Below are 23,735 nucleotides of genomic sequence, written 5' to 3'. Positions count from 1 at the left end.
GTGTCTCCTTCCCTTCTCAGACTAGTATTCCTTTCCTTAATTCAGCCTCACCTCACCTATGGAATCATCTCATGCGGTACCACCTCTCAAGAAAACCGTGCGAGAATTAACTCCATTCTCAATCGATGCGTTCGTTCAATTTTAGACCTTCCCTGGAATGCATCGGTGAGTTAGAGATACAAGGAAGCAAAAAAACATCACCAGGGATGTCTGATTCAAATCACCTTCCACTCAACTCTTGAACTGTAAAAACATAGAGGAATTGCGTTACTAATTTTGGAAATTATGTAAATAAGTTAAAGGAATAGTTATCAAAAAAGCTTGTAATACTGTATGCAGTCATTTCATCATTTTTTATTTCATAATCCTAATTGTAAATGCTCCCAATGTAATGATAAGTACTGTTGTAAACCAATTATACGTAACACATGTGGTTGGTTTTCGAAGGCCTCCATAATGAAATGTACAAATATGGGCGATTTACAGGGGCGGGCTGTCCCGAAGATTCCAGGGGTTCAGTACACCCGGACGAAAACGTTCAAGAGGCACCTGAAAACCTGAAACTTACATACACATATGAAGAAAATTTTAAAGAGGGGCGCCAAATTGCAATTTGCACTCTGCGCCACATTCCCTAGGAACTCTCCTGCCGTTTTATTTATGATTTATCTGTAAAATAATACCTGTACAATTTCAGAACTGTATGCTTTTATTATTATGCATATCTTTTTTCAAAGGGAACACCCACTGAAAAGCCTTTGGCTTATGTGTTTTCCCCTCTCCCCTTTGCTGTTATCTCCAAAGAAGTGTAACATGAAATAGGGAAAAATAAAGTATCTCTCTATACATTAAAAAAATTTTTCCTCTTAGTGATATTTATTCCAGCCAATCGAAGAAGAGGGCGGGGAAATTACGCCACTTATTCGAGCCATAACAGCCTCCATAACGTTCACCAACCTCGCGCACGTGGTTCACTGACTAATACATGACCACGCCCGGCATCAAATGATGTTCCATTGTAATGTTAGCTGATGAAGGAACCCGATATAGTTCGTATATTTGTAAATAGTATAGTATTTCGTAAATATTTTAAATATTTCTTTGGTTTGTAAATATTTTAAATATTTGTATTGTTTGTAAATATTTTAAATAATTGTCTGAGAAACAAAATAAATTTTCGTAATGAATCCAGAGCACGTAGGCCTTTTTTACTAGTTTGTAAATATTTTAAATATTTGTATAGTTTGTAAATATTTAAAATATTTGTATTGTTTGTAAATATTTTAAATATTTGTATAGTTTGTAAATATTTTAGTCCTGCTCTTTCGGATGCAACAATATTGCTCATGCATTACATAAGTCATTTCCTGATTAGATATCGATCAGTGCTTTTCGACAGGTGTGTCTCAAATCTGTGATGTTTGATTTGCTGATTATACGTACTAACGTAGTAATTACACAATGCCGCGACCTAGATTGGCAATCACCGATTCCGAGAGAAAACGACGCCGCCATGAGTCTTCACAGAAATATAGAGAAACATACCGATTACGAACTAATCATAAAATAAATTCAATGACGATGGAGCAAGTGGAATATCAACGCTACAGGAAGCGGGTAGCTAATATGGACGAAAAACAGGCCGAAGCGCAGCGAACCGTTAAACGGCTCAGACGTAACGTAAGATCTTCACAAAATCCTGATAACGAAGAAACCACTGGAGCATCATATTGGGATTTAGGTGATATGGTAGATGAATGTCAACATTGCGACGGATTATCTTTTCACGGCGACCTCAGAAGAGCCGCACATACGTTGTTGTTATTTGATTTTTTAGGAGCATTAGCAACTAAGGCCATATTGCTCCAGGGATATGCGGTGGTCATTCCCTGACCTTTCCGCATCCTCTGTATTTGGTGGTCACGGGCGCGAACCCCGGTCTAATCAAGAAGCGTGTACTACGCACTGCTGCTCCTGCCCACCTGGCTACGGAGGCACCTCGCACATACGTGTTGTCACCGAGGGAAGGTATGCTTGCCAACGGCAGATACCTGTCCAGACGGTCACCTACATCGACCTGGAAGCTGCTTTCGACTCCATCAGTATCCCCTCACTTGTTCACCTCCTAGAAAACTACTTCTACATAAAAGGTGACATGTTGTGGTTTATCACAGCCCTGCTCTCTGACAGAACCATTCTTCTTAAAGCGGATCAACACACAATCCGGAGAAAGATCACTGCGGGAGTTCCCCAAGGCGGAGTTCTCTCCGGAGCATTATTCACCGCAGTTATTATTCCGTTTGTGCAACAGAGAGAAGACACACTCTGCTATGCCGATGATATTAAAATATATACTCAAATTAACCCCGGCGAACATCTCTCAAACATCAATAAAAAGATCTGCGAAAAGTTACACGACTTAGGATCCTATCTCCATCAATTTGGCCTCCTCATTAACCCTGCCAAATCAGCCCAAATTGTCTTTTCTCTGAAGCGCCAACCCACTGAAATCCAAGCTTCTCTAGACGGCATTCCCTTCCCAGTGGTCAAGATGCATACAGACTTGGGAGTCGTCTTCGACTATAAACGTAGCTTCAACCCCCACATTGACAAGCTCATAGCAAAATTCTGTCAAATGCGCTGGACCACAAAACAACAACTGCTCCACGTTAGGGATCTGGATGTGACTCGACGGTACATACACACCTCAGTATACTCCGTCGTACTGTATGCCTCGGAAATTTGGGGGTCCGCGGCCCCTACCAACATCAAGCGCGTGTACTCCGCCGAATACTGGCTCCTTCGTTGGATCACGCAAAAACATCGTCGTCCACCCCAACAAAGGACAACTGCGATGGCGACGTCACTTCATTTTGCCCGACTTCCAGATCTTGTATTTGAAAAACGCCTTGTTCTCACTGTCAAGATGACAACCGGAATGGTCTCGGAGCCAAGCATCTGGGAACTGTGTGGCTGGAGGATCCCTCTACCCAGACTGAGGTCAGCTCCCACGCTCACAGCTCACTATAACAGACTAGCACTCAGTGACCGCTTTCTCCCCAGGGAGATGATCTCCACAATCCGTTCAATTGACGGCGACCTCTGTAGGTTTGTGAAGGATCGGAGGTACCGAAAACAGATCCTTAAGAGCCTGACCTCGGCTAGGCAAAGTGCACATTGATAAGGGCAACATAATAATGCCCAATATATTGTAAATAATGTTCAAAGCACGATGTCTTTATGGATATGTTGTAAATAAAGTCAAGAATCTCTTTATGAATATAAATATTAATATAACATAATTTAAATATGAATATCTTTATTATTGTATATACTGTCAAAAGCATATATCCTGTAAATAATCTGACACTGATTCTATTTTATTGTTGGCTCTGGGGGATGAGCCCGAACTTCGATGTGGGCCCCGTCTCCCAAAGGCTATTATTGTCCACCAGCCAATGTAAAACCCCTGGCATTGCTGCTGTGAAGGGTCTATTGTATATACCACGTTTATATACAATAAAGATTATATATATATATATATATATATATATAAAGACTGTTGTTTGACAACACAGAAAAAGGGAGACACTTCCGAGAAAACGTTCGAGTCTACAACAATCTTTACGCCTTCGCGTCTTCTAATGCCAAAAACACGGACTTTCAAGTTGGCGGCGGCCCTTATACGATGTGAATACGAGGAGGTGCCATGGTGAAAGGAACGACGAGTTTAATGTCCGTTAGAGACATTCCACAATTCGGCCAAATCTACATTTATGACGACGGAGAAGCATTGATGAAACGAGCTAAAAGAGTGAAAAGGACTGATGTAGACTCGAACGTTTTGTTGTTCGAGTCTACATCAGCAGGGGTTGGTGACCGAAGCCCCCAGTTATTATTATTATTACTCCGACCTGCCGTTGAATCCGTACGACGCACTGCACCCTTCGCTCACGACGAACATCCACCTTACGTAATCTTTTACAGTTCCAACGGTGGGAAGTATTTTGACCATTCGACACCATTCTTTTTACATATAAATCTCTACTTTATTACTTTGACTTGCACGAAAAGATGCAGAATAATCACTGCTCTATTAATTTAGCGTACGAAGGTTTCTGTTTTTTTAACTGCGATCTATGCGGCATAGTCCATTATGAATGGTGTGGTGACAATTCAGCGATCACTGAGTGTATATAGATACCTATCATTTTTAAAAAAAATTGTGAAATCCTCAGTAAGAAAGTCTAATAATGACGATATTTTACCACAAACTGAACAATTAGACCCAAACAGTACCAATAAATAAATTCGAATTTGTATGTTGAAGTTCGTCTTTTGGGATGGATTGAGGTTTTTTGGGGGAAGTCTATAACTTTTTCACAAAAGAGATAAAACTGTACGGTATCGTTTTATCTGACCTCAGTCATAGTTCCAAGACAACGTGCATCGAGTCACAAAAGTGTTGAAAAGAAAGACGAGGAACACCGACTCATTCATTAAAAAAAGCCGTGCCGAGGGACGTAGGCAGGGATTTTTTGCTGATGAACACGCTTCTTCAGTTCATCCCTCATCTGCTCAGGGGATTGAGATCCGCGGATTAGGCTGTCCATGGCAGATGCTTGAAGTCTTTCTCAAATCTTCAAACTCACCCTGTTCATTGGTGTAATCTATGTGCACCGATTTGGAACTAATGCAGCTCCCCCCCCCCCGATTCCGTGGAGGTCTCCTAATCCAGAATTGCATTCTTTGTAGGGTGGTGCAGAAATCGAGATCAATGGTTTCCGTTGAGGTCTGCACATCCAGTAGTACATTCTTTGTAGGCGTCTTCATATGGTGCACAAACTGATGCCTTGCGATGTTCCTACCGTAAGTGCAGGAGCTCCATTGTTTGGTGACCCTTACACTTGATTAATCCGCTCCAGGCTTTGAGAATTTCTCTCTGTCACCTTGCCGAACAATGAGAAAATAAACACTTCAACCTGCGTAGAGCGTAATCTATCTTTAATTTCTTAAAGGACTACAGATTATTCTGAGATGTTTTGTGGTACAGGAAGTACTATGAAACATCTGCGAAAAATCTGTAGTCCTTTAAGAAATTAAAGACAGATTATATTCTACAAGCATGAAGTTGGTTGGTTGTAGTAGGTTTTTTTAGGAGCATCAGCAACTTAGTCCATATTGTGCGGTATACAATATGTCTGTAAATTGCATGTGTTCTCGTCTGATTGCTGGATGAAAAATCCGAATTTCCGGAAGAAAAACCATTCGACCATCGCCTGGGACTGACTATCTCAGCCACATTATAAAAAAAAAAGGAAAAAAAAAAGGCCTCTAAAAATTTCTGACGTCGTTGATCGGATTTGAATTGCGTTCTTTTCTAGCCGGTGTGGGACGGATGATTATACCAACACGAGTGCAGGAGCATGAAGTGCTTATTAGTATTAGGCACATAGTGCAAGGAAGCTATCGGCTTTTCTGAGCTGGCCAAAAAAAAAAAATAATAATAAAATAAATAAATAATCATAATTAATACATAAAAAAGAAGAAAATAAATAACCCATATGTTTCTGTCTTCGAGCCGGTATCTATTCAACTGACCTTTGGATTTCCTAAGCTTCAACTATCCCGGGAGGTAACTTATTCCAATAATTAAAAACATTCTAGCTAAAACTTTTGAAATCCAATCTAAATGACTTTTTCTGTAATTTTAATTCATGGTCTTTACTTCTGGAATCATTAACAGCAGGAAAATTTCTCCTTCCTCCATTCTACTGTCTCTTAATTTCGCCTTCTTTTAATTTAATTTCTCCTTCATCCACTCTACTGTCCCCTCTTAAGAGGGGACAGTAGAATGAATGAAGGAGAAATTAAAGCATTATAGACCTCGATTGGTTGCCAAGCTCTGTAGTCGAAGTCTTTCCTCATTATTGTAGGGTTTATGTGCTTTAGCAACTTATGTCATATTGCGCGGTATACAGGGTGTTTCAAAAAATGATGGTCAATAATTTAAAGGTGAAAAGTACAAACTAAAATAAGCAAAAAAGTCCCAGTGAACATCACGCTGCAAATGAACCGTTTTCGAGATAATGCACATTTTCTGTTAAGATCCGCCACTGACTAAGGAAGCACTGGTTTAGCAAAAAGCTGTGAATCCTTTGCTAAGGGTGGTTTTTATTAAACATAAGATGATGCATTTTTAATTTTTGATTTCAACACCACAAGATTTTACAGATGCTACATGTTACAGGATGTTCTTTCTAACACCCTTTCCTCAACATCAGGTGTTATGCTTCTGGGCTTACTTGATCGTACTACATGTGCGAAACGCCCATGTTCTATAAGGCGTTGATGTACCCTGTTGAATGTGCACCTGTTGGGCTGCCTTCGGCGGGGAAATGCTTCTTGGTACAAACGTGCAGCCTGGAGTGCACTGCCGTTGGCTTTACCATATATGAAGTACATGTCCGCATACTCTTCTTTGCTCTTTCAATATAATAAATTCACTACCTGACAAGTCCACCCTAGGAATTGACGCAATACTTCTTTTTAGTCTAAAATTTGCTTCTTATTTCATCAGCAAAGAGCTCACTCAACTCTGCAACAAAGTACTCAAATTTGCACAGGTGCCTTCAAGCTGGTTATCATACAGAGTCGTGGCAGTTCCGAAGAAGCCTCGTGCGATTAGACCGGCTGACTTCAGGCCACTATCAATTGCCTCTCCCTTCCTGAAATGCCTCGAGAAGTGCATCTATAATGATGTAGCACTCGCAATCGTTGCGCATAGGCCAGAACATATCCATTATGCCATGCTTAATAGATCTACAGTAACCTGCCTATAGTCCTTATCACAGAAAATACTTCACGCCTGGAACGACAACGAAGATCGTCACACTATTTTTCTGGACATGAAATCTGCTTTCGACTCAGTCCAAATCAAACCCTTTTTGCCTTACTTGAAATATTCTACGGGATATCCGGAAATATGCTCGAGATCCTCAATAATCTGCTATCTAGGAGAATGCTTCACTTCACAGGTGTTTACAGACTGGCGCTTTTACAGACTGTAATGTCAGAATGTATTACTAAATACATACTGACAAGTCAGATGACTTCTGCTAATACTGCATCTTCTCTACTTCCGGAATTATTCTGACTCCCACAGACAGTGTCAAATTCCTGGAGTAATCCTTGATAAGAACCTCACCTATAAACAATAAATTCAAGCTCAGTATTCCAAAGCCTTGAGCGCCTTCTGGGGAATGAAAATAGATCTGTGCCAAACTCACAATAAACAAATAATCAGGAAATACCTCGCAACTTACTTCAGTTGACAACAGACGCACTTGAGTAGTGTGCTCTCCTATGCCGTGGAGGTTTGGACTGCCGCACCACGACCAGCCCCAGGAAACTATGGGACCTCGAATTCTGGGTTCTGAAGTGGGCCAATTTGTGGTCTCACCAAATTTACGCATCTAAATCTGCGCTCTGCTCCAACCTACAATACACGCCCACAATCCACAGAGCCCATGTGCTAAAAATAAAGGCTATATAGTACTTTAACCTGTGCTCTTCAAAGCACGATCACATCAACATCTGGAACACGACTGGTTGGCGTTTGCCAGGAAGACATCTCCGCAGTATCCCCTCCTTGTGCTCAAGGCTCCAAAGGTTACAGAATTTCAACACATTTCCCAAATGTGACTCTGAACACACTCAACATCGACATTGGCCTGTGGTCTGTTGACAAGGCATATCGCGATGGCATCTTGGCCAATCTTTTTCATCTTTTTATTTGTAAAGGACAATTGTGTAAGTGCCGGTTCTAGTTAGCTGATGTCATTTTATGTTCTGCTCAACTTGTAGTCCTTTTTCGTTTTAATTACTATTACTCTTTTTAAAAATCTTTATTCGTTATTTTATGTAACTTCTCAATGCAGCTTAACTCTGCATTTGTTCACTTGTATAAACAATGCATTGTAAGAGTCCTCTGGCTTTCTATGTAAGGAATCACTAATGTATACGATTTATGTTAATAAAGAATCTTATTATTATTATATTGAATTAAGAGCAACCAAAACTTTTGCGCCATTGGTGCTATGCCGCATTTTAAGCGGCTGCGTACGAATTTGAATTCGCAACCGCCTTACTTGTGGCATCTCGCACTACAGTCAAGATAAAATTAACAAGCTGTTCAATGTAATTCGTAAAATTGACTGCTGAAAGTAAGCATTACTGTTTTTAGAACGACAGTTTGTTGACGAGAAGGGGGTGGCATTGTTGGAACATCAGCGTGACACGGAGAAGCTAGTGAAAGGACCTTGAACAGTATTTCTTTATTATTATTATTTTTTTTTTCCCTAAATAATCACAGGACCACATTGGCCCTCAAGACCTCATAAGGCAGCTTTCCAGTTTTGGAAAATACAGTATATGTAAATTTTAGGTTTTTGTGAAATTCCTTAGGAAATTGTTAAAAGTCTGTATTGTCTCGGCATATTTAATTAATCAGAAGCAAAAATATCACAAAGAAAACTATTTAACTATTTGCATTTTTGAAAAGACCAAAGAATATAAAACTATGTGCAGAATTTTACCAGCATGCTTGGAAGTGAAAAAGTAGTCACTTTGCAAGGTATATACAATACTATTATATTAGGGTCAACCTGGAAAGATACTTTCAACTGCTCATGTGTATTGTGTCTGTAAATTGCGTGTGTTCTCTGGTCGATTTGCCTGCTTTTCTGGAGGAAGAACCCCAGTTTTTCCTGGGGAGAAAACCTCGTTATCTACGCCTGAGACCGACTAACTCAGCCACGGAGTGAAAAAAGACCATAAAAGTTTTTCGCTTTACCGACAGGATTCGAACCCGGCCCTTTTCCACGCGGTGTGGGGAAGATGGCGACGATACCACTCTGCTAACCGCCCTGACACTTTGCCAGTTTAAATCAGTGATACAAGCAAGGTTTCCGTGTCACTGGCATGATTTTAGTAAGGGGCATCAGCTGCTTAAGCCATATTACGCCATTTATATTATTTCTCTATGAGTGCGCCGATTTGCGTGTTCTAGGAGTTGAAAACCGTACTCCATTTGCCTGAGATCGCCAAGTAAATTTCTAAAATCATCTTCAACCTCCGTTGAAGAGGATTTTAGAAAATTTTCCGGTCATCGCTGGGAAGCGAACTCAAGTTTCTCCAAACGAGTGACAAGTGTACTGTGACTCGTTCGGAGTGGCAGTACACCTGTCACTTATACTGTTGTGGAGGTTAGTTTTTTCTTATATTTTATATGTCTTCTATTTGACTTGATAATATTTTAATAATTTTATCTATCCTTTTTGGTTAGTTCCCCTTTTAAATAAACTCCCCACTTGCTCACCTGACTAGTATCTACTCAGAAAATTTCAGGTTCGGGGAACCACTCTTTAGATGTATTTAATTCTCTTCGGATAGGCTGGTGTTCAGAACAACGAAAATACACAAAAGTTGTGTATAAAAATTAGTTTATTGTATATATTTACATAAATACATCAAAACCAAAATGATTAAACTCAAACACATGACAAGATAATCTAATCTCATCTACTTATATATCTCATAATCAAAATTCTCCTTTCAAGAACTGATAATGTTTCTTCCTCCTTATACCTGAGCTGAAATAACTTTCAAAAATCTGTTAACATTCTCTTTCCATTACAAAATCAATTTCTTACTCCAAAATTATATTAAACTTCTATACTCTTAATTTCTGGATAAATTGTTACCCTCTTTTCTAACAGATTATAATTTACAACTTTCTTCAATACAAGTAATTGCCACTGCCAATTTCTACAAATAACTACTTGAACATTTGATGGCTACCGTCGTTTTTCTTATTCCCTCTAATTCCTTTCCAAAATTTATTTATATATCTATTTACTTATTAAATTGATTATTAACAGGTATCGATCACTTCTAATTCCCATCCAAAATACAATTAATCGTTGTCTATCAAACAATTATAAACAAGGCACCAATTACTCCGAATAAACAAAAGACTTCTATATACTTATTAAAATGCTCTGGTTATTGTCCTTCAGCACATATCCTACAATAACCTACCCTTACAACTGAGTAATTCTTATACATATTTCACAGTGTTCTGTTAAAAGTTCTACCCATTCGGCTATCGGGGTATCTACAGTCTTTTGTGTGATGGTGAGAATACTTCAGTAAACTAATCACTTACTTAGTTATCTTGACGGGCTCTGCGGCATGTCTTTTATCTTTCTTGTGGTGAATAGTAGGTCTATTCCATTTGGAACGCATCTCACAAACCCTTGGAGAGTTCGACAGAAGTTATCGGGTTTGCTTCTTGGGTTTCGGGTACCTTTTCTCCTTAAAAGCGATTCATTTCATCTGGTTAGAACGGTTGTTCTCACTTTTGTTTGTCTCCGGACTTTATGGGCTTCAGCACCATTTATCTCCTGGGTATCAGACATCTCGTTACTTGATTTGATTTCTTCTCATCCTTTGTGAGAGATCCTGCAATGAACTAATTTTTACCGTATTCTGCCTCCTACTATCCCTACTAAGTTCGACCCCGCATAAATCTTAATTCGTCTGTTTGTGCTTGGACCTATGCTGCTTTACAGTAGTTTTCTTCGTTTATTCCCCGAGTATGACGATGTTAATGGCTCTGACCTTGCCTTTATTTCTTACCCCTCATTAAATTTATATTTCATACTGAATAATTCTTATTATTGAAATCAGACGATATTACTATCTTATTCAACTAGCAACAAGAATTCATATTCCTTAATTAATAAAACCAACTTCTTATTACTTTTATTCTGTAAGATTTTGTATCTTACACTGTCAACCAGTATGCTATTACGGAGGACACATTGTTCACTATGATATCAATTCATTACCAATTTTCCTCCTGTGAGATATCAAGATTTTTTTAAATTTTGCTCTATTAGTGATTGTTTACCAAGTACTGCTATTCATCACATTTTAAAGTAAGTCAATACCACCAGAACAAATAATTTCCCAATTTTAGCATCAAAACATCCGTTCCATAGTTATTAACCTTCTCACCCCTTCTATCAATTTAGGTTTTACTATAATTACTTTATACTTATACCATGTTACTTTTGCACGCTGATTTTTTTAAATCTCTTACAGACACCAAGAATGACCACCTACGTTATAATGGATCACAGATTAATCCGACCTCACCTAAAGTGATCCTGATGACCAAAGGAGCTTTACGAAAGTTAAAAATTAAGAATCTTTTTACAGACACCATTTTAAGGTCGTGTAAGTTATTTGAATAGTGAAAATTTAATTTTAAGGAATTCAATTCAACATAAATGCAGCTGATAAATTATCTTATTATTGCAAAATAGCAAGTGCCGTTATGGTCTTGCCATATTTTTCGAGATTTCGTTAAACTGTGTAGGTTTACTTTTTTTTTAGGTGTTTCCAGCAGCGACGTCATCCAATTACTTCACAGACTCGGAATAGAAACGGTTGTACTCACCCATTTCAGGTCTAAGACTTTGAGGCAATTGAAATTTGTGTACCCACCTCTTACAGTAATGGCTGTACTCTCCTCTCTCGAAAGAAACAACTTCTCGGACAAGGTCAGGTATTGGAACTGTATTCATTCTTTTCAATATCACTCTTGAGAGAGAGAGAGATTTCATTATGTTTCTATGGCTTATAACTATGGCTAATCAATGTAACGACATTTGTTTGTTTATTTATTTATTTATTTACTTGGCATCCACTGAGAATAAGTAACGATAGTCTTCTCCTATGGTGAAGCGTTACTTATTCGAGGTAGTACAATATCATGGCAACCTCGTTGTGAATGTATTCGCAATATGAGATATACTTAATGATGCCAATTTATAACTGCTTAAGTAGTTGGCTACGTACAGAAATGATGGAATTGCACTAATTTGTACGCGAGTTAACTGCATGCGTAACCTGAGACTCTAGCCCTAAACTATTTTGTAATCTAAATTACTTCACCCCAATCCAAATTAATGTAAATTATTGTGGAGTTATACTTCGCAACTGGGTTGTCATCGTTGCAACACCAAGGTACCCGCCCACTCACTGATGAAGAGCCAATAAGCTCCGAAAGGTGCCGTATTTGTGAGGTATCCGCTGAGAATAAGTAACAATAGTCTTTTCCTATGGTGAAGCGTTACTTATTCGATGTAGTGCAATATCATGGCAACTCGTTGTGAAGGTATTCCCAATATGAGATATACTTAATGATGCCAATTTATAACTACTTAGGTAGTTTACTACGTACAGAAACGATGCAATTGCACTAACTTGTAAGTTAGTTTATTTATTTACTCAATTTGAAGTGTGCAACGTCACCTCGGTACGTGAAGTAAAAAAAACAAGTAATAACTCAAGTATAAAATGTACATAGCAGAGTACAAAGTATACGCGAGCGCTTCAAGAATTTTATTTTCACTTAAAACATATACATGTGCATTCATTTAGATAAAATCAGTAATTTTCATCTGTTTAGAAATGCGAATTTTTGAATTATAGTCGCTCCACTTTTTTATTTTATTTTTTTTATATAAACATTATATCTTTGACTTTTGAATCTGGCTGTTTTTAATATTAATATTAAATTAATATTAATTGTTAATTAATATTAAAGTAATGCAAAGCTGCGTTGAGGACGTTTTTAGCTGCTGTATTAAATGTTTTGCCTTGTTTTTAATTTAACCGCTTCATGTTTAGGTCCATTGGTTTCCTTCATGATATGTATGATTTCTTGCATCGCCACAATTTCATTTATAAGAAATCAGTTATGGAATCCATCATTTCTGGTTGTAAATATTTGGAACCTTCAGTTTTCCTGAAATAAATAAATAAACTATGTTCTTCATTAACTACAATTAAAGACCTTATCCACAACTTCTTGTAGCTGAGTACTTTCATTAGCATTATCAACCAAAGTTTTCTTTGGCTTTCTTTAGTTGTTTTCTCCAAAACTTAGTAATTGTTGAACTTTGTATTTCGTTCTACGATAGTGCCATATTAAAAACACGTCTTTGATGTTGATGACTTTTAACGATTCTATAAAACCTATATTCGTGTCTTCTATTTTTTCCAAAATTGAACTCAAAACTTTCTCCTATGTTGTCTCCTCAGATGCTCTAGAATCTCTTGATCCACATGCTGGATCAAGAATGTTACATTCGATGCTATAAATATGGCCTTTATGTCTCCTTCCTTGAGTTCCTCACAATTGTGATGTGAAGGAGCGTTATCCAGAAAGAGAGCCTTTTTCAATAAGTTAATTATTGTTCAGGTTGTTGTTTAAGTTATTGTTTAATAAGTTGTTTTATTAAGTTGTTGTTTAATAAGTTAATTATTGTTCAGGTTGTCAGAAACAACCTTCAAGTTGTTTCTTTACAAAATGAAAAAAAAAAAATCATGAAAAAACCATTCTTTGAATAATTCAGTCTATTCATTGAACTTTGAATTTTTACGCTGTAGTAAACTGGTAAAGATGAACAATTCATATTTTTAAAGGCCATGGGATTAGCTGATTCACAACGCGAGTTCAGGTAACATTGCTGCGAGTGGAAATGCACTTAATATATGAATATTTTTTATAACTTCCAAGCCAACCGTGATTTGCTGTAAAACTTTTTTGCACTATTAATCTTCTGAGATAAGGCCAAAGCCTTTCTTTTGATGCTGCATTTATGGAGTTCCGTGTTGTTTTTCTGCTAATACATAGCCGTAATGCATTACATATTTACTCTAATTCTGGTTTGTCCAAATTGGAGCGAGAATTTGACCGCCCTTCTGAAACAAACTGAATGCAAAATCCTTCTAGATTTCTTTATGATTTTTTTCCAGCCTTTTACAGTCGTCTTGCCCACGCCTAATTCAACAGCAATTTTTTTAGTGGTTCACATTTATCGATTCTTTCTAGAACATCTAACTTTGTGCTCATGGAATCAACCACACTCTTTCTCACCCATACTGCATTAATTTACATAATGTTTAATTAAATTACATACTGTTATTAAAATAACAAATAAATTTACTAGTGCAATAACAATTTGGAAAAAATGCACACCTGACCTTATGTGAAGCATACAACCCAACAGACGGGCCTGGTGTACTATACTAGTTGCAAGTATACCGGACAATGCCCACGGCACCTTGCCGTGTGCCATGAGCATCAAACAGGGCATGACATAGTAGGGTTCCGTCTTGCTGTTAGAGAAAGATAGCAGTCTGTTCTGGTTGACGTAGCCCTCGGGCGACCTTAGCCAGCTGTCCTTGTAATGTTTCCTGTCTACTGAAACTGCTTCCATAGTGCCGAGACGATACTGCATGACACATTAAGCCAACGTGCCACCTCCCCCTGCGACTGCCCTCCATCTCAAAGATTCATCTAACTGACGATGACTTGCCATCCTGAGTATCGGAGATATGGCTGTCCCACTGAGCAAACCAAAGAATGGGAATGAAATGATGTGGTCGTAACCAGTGTTTTCATAGGCATGAATAACTTGCATAGTGTGCGGCTCTGTCATGTGATAAATCGATTTATATTGGATACTCGGAATTTGCATGTCAGGATGCCAATTATATCAAATATTCTCCTTCGGCGACACTGTTCACAATAAACTATTCAATGAAAAAAAATTATTTTCTGTTAATTTTGCTGAGCCGTGTAGAGCACAGATGCGAGAACCGAACCCTGTTAAGGTGCGCATGAGAGGATCTATTATGAATGGACTGCAGATTTTAGTATGAATAGAGGAAATCTATCGAGTTCGACAGCGTATTTGCTTGGCATGCCGTTTGTTGTGCAGAAAAGATACAGTCTGGTTAGGTTGATGAAGGAAATCGGAGTTTTATTAGTCACTAAGATAAAGTCACTATCATAACAGCGGGGAAAATCAAAGATCAATTCTGGAAAGATGCGATCTGCCCAATCAAGGAGCGTATGTCAATCCAGAAAGCAGTTATTACCTGACATAGGAAAAATTCCCTTTGAGCTGGTAAGCCTCTCCATAAAAGTATGTCAATGGGTTTGTCTCTTGGCACGCGTGGCGACTGTTCCTGCTGCTTTGTATTTCACGGAATCATCCAGAGCCTGTGATTTCCTTAAGATCTGAAGGCTTGTTGCTTAGCTGTGAAAAATGGGTTAAAGTTTTCTGAGAACCAAGATTTGGTCCACTGAGAGGCTTGATCTATTTCGAAGTATTCGTTAGCGCAATTGTTCTGAGATGTTGTGAGATACATTTTAATGTTCGGAGCCTTAGGAGATCGTCCTAACGTTTTAACATTTTTATAATCGTATCAGTGTTAAGAATTTTGTGGAGAAGGCAGTGTTCGAGAAAATTTGGTTGGTTTGTTTTTCCTTACTGTTGCCGGAGTTTCCAAGGATATTTAGGATTCTGGGAAATTAATCGGAAGTGAACTAACCAAAATTAATATTTGAAGAAAGATTTTATCCATATTGTGGAAGATTAAGTCAAAGTTTCTTGTTCCTTTCATGGAGGAATGTCGAGTGCGATCATTCCGAGGAACAACAGGAAGCGCTGAAACTCGTCCTTGTCTTCCTTTCAGTAAGGTACTAGTACGTTGAAGTCTTCTGTTATTACGGTGGGAGTGAATGCTTCATATATAGTGATATCCAGCATGAAAGCTCGATTCTAGTTTCCTATATGTGCTGCGCCCGGAGACAGACAAGCACAATTTAGATTTGGTTATATGAACACACGATATTCAAAGCTTTTCGACCTGTACAAAAATTCTTGGTCAGCTGCAAAAAATTCTTAAAAACCTATTTTCGTTGCCGATATTGCTCCGAAAGAATATACACTTCTCTAATAAATGTTTAGAGAATGGTTGCTATCACGATGACAGTAGCAATCTTACTTGGCGTTGATTCTATGTGTATAGCGATGTTTCAGGTGAAACTAGCCAATTGCTATAACAACGTCCGGTCTGTCTCTGTTTCCTATAGTATTATGCGATTGTGGGGGTAGGACGGGGTATTTTAATGCAGAAATTGAAAGCAAAATTCATTTTCCCTATAATTTATTCATATATTTTACATATTTGGTTTCAAATTTTGCATTGAGCTATATCCCTGAAATCCTATAGTATTGTACTGCCTAGGCCAAACTCAGGCCACTTCTAGGAATTAAAGAAACTCATAACGATTGTTATATGTATAAAAGGAAGTTTTACTTCCAAACATCTCTTCGCTGTTTACTTACACTTTTTTTTTTTTCTTAGCACAACCTTTTGTGGTGACAAAATAAAAGAGATATCTGTCTCTGACGTTTATAAATGACTTTGCTAGTACTAGTAAGCGAGATTAAGAAAATGATGTAAATATCCGCCTTAAAAAGGCGGATGTTTACGTCATTTTATTAATCTCGCTTACTAGTAGTAGCAAAGTGGGCGGCTAAGAAAAAAAAAAAAAAAAAAAAAAACTCATTTCGTCAGTTAATAACAGAAAAGTTAGGACTATCTATCTTGGCAACACGCAATATGAGTCTTCGCGAATATTATGTTGACTGTGTCCTGTTTTGTACTAAAGGCTTCTTTCGACAGAGGCAGATGGAAATATCGACTGTTCATAACATTAACAATAATATAAACTAACGGATACATTCCGAATCGTTGTCAGCAAAACTACGAAAAAGAATCGACCTTGCTATTGTTCATTCTGTACACTTTAACGAAAATATCAGGAGAAATCGATTAAATATTAGAATTCGTTTTATAAACGAATTTAATATTTATTTGATTTATTAAAAATCCGACATTTTCTTTTTTAATCTGCAACTTGATTTACGCCATTATATCTTTCCCACAGACCGAAGAACTTCAACAGCTGGTTAGAAGCAGCGTTTGCAGACTGTTCAACAAAGCGCTATCATTTCAAGTGTTTCCCGTTGATAGAGATATAGATCAAGTAATGTTTAACCATTCAAAGTTGCATGTGAGTAATGATCTGTTTATATAATTTTCGTCTTTACCTGTATATATGTGATCTGCTAAGTAAACTTTTTTTAATAAAAAGACGAACTCGGTCTAAAAAATAATATATTTACAGATTAGACTTATTTCTAACATCTGTAGGACTGTCAAAGTTACTGACATGACTGGCATGAAGTTAAAAGTATCTATAGTTCTGGTAAGTACGTATTCATTTCTCCATGCTGTAATCAGTTTAGTAGCAACTCAGTAAATTAACAACCATAACGTCTATTGATCGATCCATGTTATTCTAACCAGGTTAATCAGCTTCATGTACCTAATCCAGAGAGTCTCGCAACCGACAGTCCTACTATTCACTTCGAAAAACAGTTGCTCGACACACTGAAGGAACGCCTTCGCTTCACGTAAGTCATCAGAATCAAATCATCTTTTTCACTGCGAATTAGCGCATATCTCTTCAACTGCGAATTGGCGCATATCTCTTCCATCCACATAACGTAAAGAAATTACTGCCGAATAAATTGATTGACCTTGCGTTTACTCAGTCGATAAAATTGTAAGAACAGTTTTTGGTTTCCCATGGTTTTTCCGTTTATTCCTCCTTAAAAAATCTGTATCTGGGTTATACTAAATAGACAAATGCGAAACCAGCAATGTCTCCTCGGAGAATATTGCTGTGGCAGTGATAAGCAGAAAATGTCTGGTCTGAAAGTGAACCAAGTTTCAAAGATCAGTACCTTCGCGAACGGTTGTTCAAGGAATAAGCAAAGTGATGTAATATCTTTGACCATACTCGGGGGCTCACCTAAGGACAGTGAGCTATCAGACATTAGCTCCCCCTACACAAATAGGCTCGTTCGAACAACTTGGAAAAAAAATAAACACTGAATAACATAATATGACAATTAAATTTTTAAATAGTTTTCTGTATATTCTGGCGTACGTCGATCTTTGAAGGACAGAATGTTCTAAAATTTTAAGGTCAACTTGTACGCCAAGTATAAAATCCTAAAGCGTGAATTAAAGGCATGTGCTTACGGTTAGAAAAACAGGCATTAATATCAGTAATCACATATATACATTTATATAAATATATGTGTTGCTCACCTTTTTAAACCGAAGAATTTGTTCATTATCTTAGTCAGACGAAATCAGCTCATGGAGTTCGTCGGGAATTATATTCTCGAGTTCTTGAAGAGTAAATCCCAACTATTCTTCTATATTGAAGCACTGTTTACGGTGGAATCAATTTGAAATATAGCATTAAACAGGCAGCATTAATTAGCTCGGTTACAGAATTAAAGCTTCCGATGTACACATTCAGGTATAGCATCAATAAGAACGATGACACGTCGCCACGGGCTTCTGTAGGTTTAGTTTCGTAACTGACCATACTCAGGGAGAGCTTTATATGCTTTCTGCTTTTAACATGTGATATGCTTTCACAATGTAAACTTTTAACAAGAAAGCAGAAATAACTGAATTAAAAGCAAGCAGAAATAACTGAATTAAAAGCAAGCAGGGGTTCTTAATGCAGTTTCCACTGTAATACGCTAATACGCTGTAAGATTGCTGTAAAAAGAGTCGACTTAGAAGGTGAATATATGATTAAACACAAATCATATAAGGGAATAATCATAAGGCAATAAAAAATAAATAATAATAATAAGAGGTTGACTTATGCACCGGAATATACAGTACATCGTGAGACTGATAATCTGATCACATGGTCAAACAGTGAGAGAAGAAACTTGATCACAGATGTTGCAATATAGTGTATAGTGTGTTTAGGGTCTAACGGCACCAGGGGTTTCCCCCATCTCCGCGTAGTATACATTGTGGTGTGATACAGAACACTGTAGAGGCCAGAGGTTTAAAAGTGTATGGATATTGTGGTGTGTAATGTTTTTACCTTTGTTCATCTGGTCTTTTAGCCGTTGGGTCTCAAATGAGACCCACCGTTGCCCAGACCATACCTCGTGGAGGCAGACCTGGTACACCAGTATTTTGGAGATTTACTATTTACTCTGGCAGGTCCTGCCACCTAATTTCCTGAGATTTCAGTGGCTAGGACCTAAAAAAAAAATAAAAAATAAGGGGGGGGGGAAAGGAGAGAAACGCTAGAAATTGGGTCAGGCCGAAAGAGATATAAGTTATGCGGGTTAGAGTTCATTCTTTTTTTTTTTTTAGTGTGGGGCTTGTGTATAGTTTTGACAAGGGTCAAACGCTAGTCGCAAGATAGCTAGAGAGGGAAGGGTGATTGAAGACTGGGGGGTGAAAGACAGAAATATGGGGTCAGTAGTGAAGATAACTCCAAAAGTCGGTGGGGCAGGCCCATGCCTCACCCCGTAACAGCACACCATACTTTAAGAATTGCGTCCGCTACGTCTTCCCAAGGACCGGTGCTGGAGGAGAAAAACTTTTGCAAGATGCGCAGACACCGTTCGTGTCAATATCTCATATGGACCCACGATAAACGAAAGAGTGAATCCATACTAGATGGTACTTCAGGTAAAGGCATGGGTCCTTTCACACTTTTGGTGCGATGGAGAGTTGCACTGACCTCTTAAAAAGTATCCCTGTCCACAGAAGTTAGCGTTCAACATTGTCGAGTGTACCTGATCCGCACCGATGTTCTGATATGCTTCGGGTGTTCGTGGTGCCCTCATGTAGGATTAGAGAACCGAGGATATGCAACGAAATCAAGCTCCACAATCGTTACACCTCCTCCACTGTGCGATGCGATACGGTTTTCTCGTTGTGTGCACTTTTCTTCGGTGTTGAAAAGCGTAAATCAGTATTCATCAGACTACATGAGTTGCCTCTAGTCCTTCCGTATCCTTCCTTTGCATCCATGTCGCCAACGCAGCAGCATTTTCTCTTAGTGTCCAAGATCAGTGTCTTTCGTGATGGTCTCCTACTCCGGTAACGCTTTGTAGCGTTCTCCGTATATTGCGCTACTGATCCCATGTGATGCTCCCCCAAAAATGCAAAGGTTAACTTTTCAGTCGTTTGGTGAATAATCCGCTCCAGACATCGAGTGCCTCGCTCCGTTGCTCTTTACATTTGGCCACAATTGTGCCTGTTCGCTGATGTTTTCCGGGAGAAATATTTAATACGGTAATTGCAAACAAGAAAAAGTGTCTCAATTGGTCTGATACAACAAATACAATTTTAGATAGGCTGTTCCCGAAGACAATATTTATCAAGATTCTTCCTACCATCTAAATGTTAGACTACAAAATGACCAGTAGGTCTTCTATTCCTGTCCATCCGTTTACTATGGAGGAGTTGCAGAGCGTTGTTTCGTCTGTTAAGAACAATAAATATCCTGGGGATAATCTCCTGGAAGCATTTTCATTAAGAGATTATCTCTCTGTCCAAATCACCTTTTAAATTTATTTAATAAATGTTCGAGTTAAGCATCTTTCCACAAATTTGGAAATTATCACTCCGAAAGATAATACCACAACCAGACAAACCCCTAAATTACCCAAAATCCTATAATGCGATTTCATTATTGTCACAGCTGGGAAAGCTGCTTGAACCTCTCATGGGGAAATCTACTAATTATAGAATCTAATACATTTCATCCCTCCAATTTGATTTTCGTCCCTGAAGAGGCTGCAAGAATGCTCTTTTTTACTCAAGAAGAGAATTGACAACTCAACCTTTAAATACCATTTGGTGCTTTTTGTGGACTTTTTTTTATGGCATCCTCTAGTCTGGCACTCTGCCAGTGGATGCGGATAGATTTTTTTATTTTATTTATTTATTATTATTTTTATTTTATTTTATTATTTTATTTTTTGGTCTATGGTAGCCAAATGTTCTTCCACGTCTTCGAAAAGTTCACTGTCCTTATAATCGCTTTCAGCTTCTTTGAAGTTATTTTACCGTTAGGTTTGTAACTGTTCAAACATCTCATCGGTCGGTTTCTCGGAGTATGCACAAAGGTTCCCTCCCTCCCTAGAGATTTATACTTGGATCCCTGGTGTGGAACCTAGTCCTTGAGCCCTTGCGGGTATGTCCGTGTTGGATTTCCTGGGTACGAAATTGCTGAAATCTACTAATCTGGCACTCTGCCATTGTATGCGGATTTATTTTATTTTTTTCTGAATGATCCCAAACTAGTTTTGGGCATTTCTGTACGGGATAGTTGGGGTCTACCACGAATTACGTTTAGTTGTGGCCCACCTCCTCGTGGTGTAGACAGGCACTGGACAGGCTTTCCGGGTGATCCCCTTCCTGGTGGCAACGTGGTCAGAAACAACTAAACAATACACATACACAATGCATAAACATACAGTACCCACACATTTCTGGCCATTTTACATTACAGAGTTCTGTTTCATCACAGTATTGTGCTATAGCGTAGTTGAACTAAAGTTTCGCCTGACATAAGATACTATACATGTGTACATGATGTTTTCAGGGCTTTTTTTCAATTCTTTAAAGACTCAAATGATAGCAGTATTTAAATTGCTATACTAATCTTCGACAAATGCAGCCATTCCTCTCTGCTATACACACACTAACATCATCATCATCTGTCATCGTTCCGCTATTCCACGTGTCGACATATGAAGCCTAGCCACCATTCCCTGTCCGTGTACTGCTCTCCGTCGTTGATTTCACTCCAGTTTCCTCCTCTCTTAATGACATCGGTCTTTATCATGTCTTGCCATCTCATTCCTGGTGTTCCCCTTGGTCTTTTGTCCCTTAATTGTAAATCAAACATTCTTCTTGGCAAGCGCCTCTCGTTCATCCTCTTAACATTGTCCAAACCATTTCAAACGGGACCTTTCAATCCTATTCTGGAGTTTTTCAACCTGAATTCTCTCCCTAATTATAGAATCAACCTGAATTCTCTCCCTAATTATTCACATCATTCCTGATTTTGTCGTGTCTTGTCATTCCGGCTATGCTCTTCACAAATCTCATTTCTGTCCCATGCATTCTGCTTTCATCCTTTTTCCTTATAGTCCAAATTTTCAGATGCATACGTCAGAATTGGTACGTAATAGGCCTGATATATAGCCTTCTTACACTTCAGTGGTATGTTCCTGTTCCAGATCAGATCTCTTGTCTGCTTATAGAAATTCCCGCCCGCTTGTACCCTTCTACTTATTTCCTCGTCTATCACTCCAGTCTTTGTAATGGTTCTTCCTAGATACTTGAAGTTGTTAACCATTTTTAGCTCTTTCCCTTCCAGTGTAATGTATCCGTCAAGCTCGCCATTCCTCTTTAGAACCATTACTTCACTCTTCTCTTGACTGAAAACCAGTCCAAATTCATTGGCCATACTAGCCCATATATCAATTGCCTTTGCACTTGTTCCCTGCTCTCTCCCCATATGCAGAGGTCATCTGTGAAGAACATGGCTTTCATCTGCACACTAACAATCATACCAAAAGATGATATCCTGTTCCGTTCCCCATTGTGGGTGAACTTATTTGGGACCTATTTGGGGCACATAGCCCTTTCATGCACGCGTCCTCTTCGAATTCCCTACTTTTGCGCTGAATATTGCATATAGCATAAACCCACGTGGTCCTAATAAAGTGGCCAAATTACGAAATCTGGAAAACAGATTTTTAAATGATAATATTTAAAAATCTTTACACTTAAACAGATATCATTTCACTTAATCTGTTGAAATAGCTTTTTTAAGTGAAATGATATTGTAAATAGGGATTATCACTGTAATGCATTTATAAATTAAATATTTACAGTATAATAAACTGACTCTTCTACCAAAAGTATGGGCCATTACTTTTAGTAAAAGGGTCATACTGATTCAAGCTCTTCGTTCTAATCACTCCTTTCATATAAGGGTTGAAGTTCGAATCAGAACTTTTCTTTATCTATAACTTGGCTGTTACTCCCTTTGCATGGGATAAAGCGCATTCTAGTACGATCAACTAACCTAATATTCTCGGCCATGTTTTATAAAGGTAGAGCACGGTAATTCCTATATTTTCTGACAGAACTTAGCCCTTTAAGTTTCCTTGCGACCAATGTGAAAGGCAAATTATTATTCCTTTCACATTGGCCACTCATTTCTTTTCTTTCCTTTCCAATCCTCTCCTACCCCCAAGCCTGTCTCTTGTTATTAATTTTATTTGCATTGTGTGCTCAGATACGAAATAAGAAATCCGTCTGATGGAGAATGGGGAAGACAGCTGGAGAATGGTTCCTGGTCAGGCATGGTGGGAACTGTAGCAAGAGGGGTAAGTAACTCGCTCTCTTTTTCACAATAATAACAATAATTTACAATCTTTAAAAATTTACAATAAATAACAGTTCTGTTTACCATTTAACCTTAAGATTGAATGAAAGTTTAGGGATCTGTGCATTTTTGTGTTGTGTACTGACTGTTTACTGCTGATAGCTGCTGCTGTAAAGCTCATTTTATTTGTGCGTATCTTAGATGAACATCTGCAACGTAAATGAAACAGTGAATTACGATTATCTTTGTCTCTTAGGAATCGGACATTGCTTTAGGCATTCTTACCATCAGCTATGGTAGATCTAAGGTGGTCGACTTTTCCTTACCTTATTATGGAGAAAAGATAACCTTCGTTACCAAAGCTCCTGAGCAGAGGTCAAAAACTACAGTAGTTGCGTACCCTTTTTCGCCTGCAGTAAGTATGCACTAAAATTAATTAAACTGGAGTATTCCATAATTTTAGAATAACCGATATATGGGATTTGAGCATGAGTTT

Source organism: Mastigoproctus giganteus, chromosome 2, assembly GCF_048544385.1.
Source record: "Mastigoproctus giganteus isolate SK-2022 chromosome 2, ASM4854438v1, whole genome shotgun sequence".
Lineage (NCBI taxonomy): Eukaryota > Metazoa > Arthropoda > Arachnida > Uropygi > Thelyphonidae > Mastigoproctus > Mastigoproctus giganteus.
Note: the sequence above shows the minus strand (reverse complement) of the source record.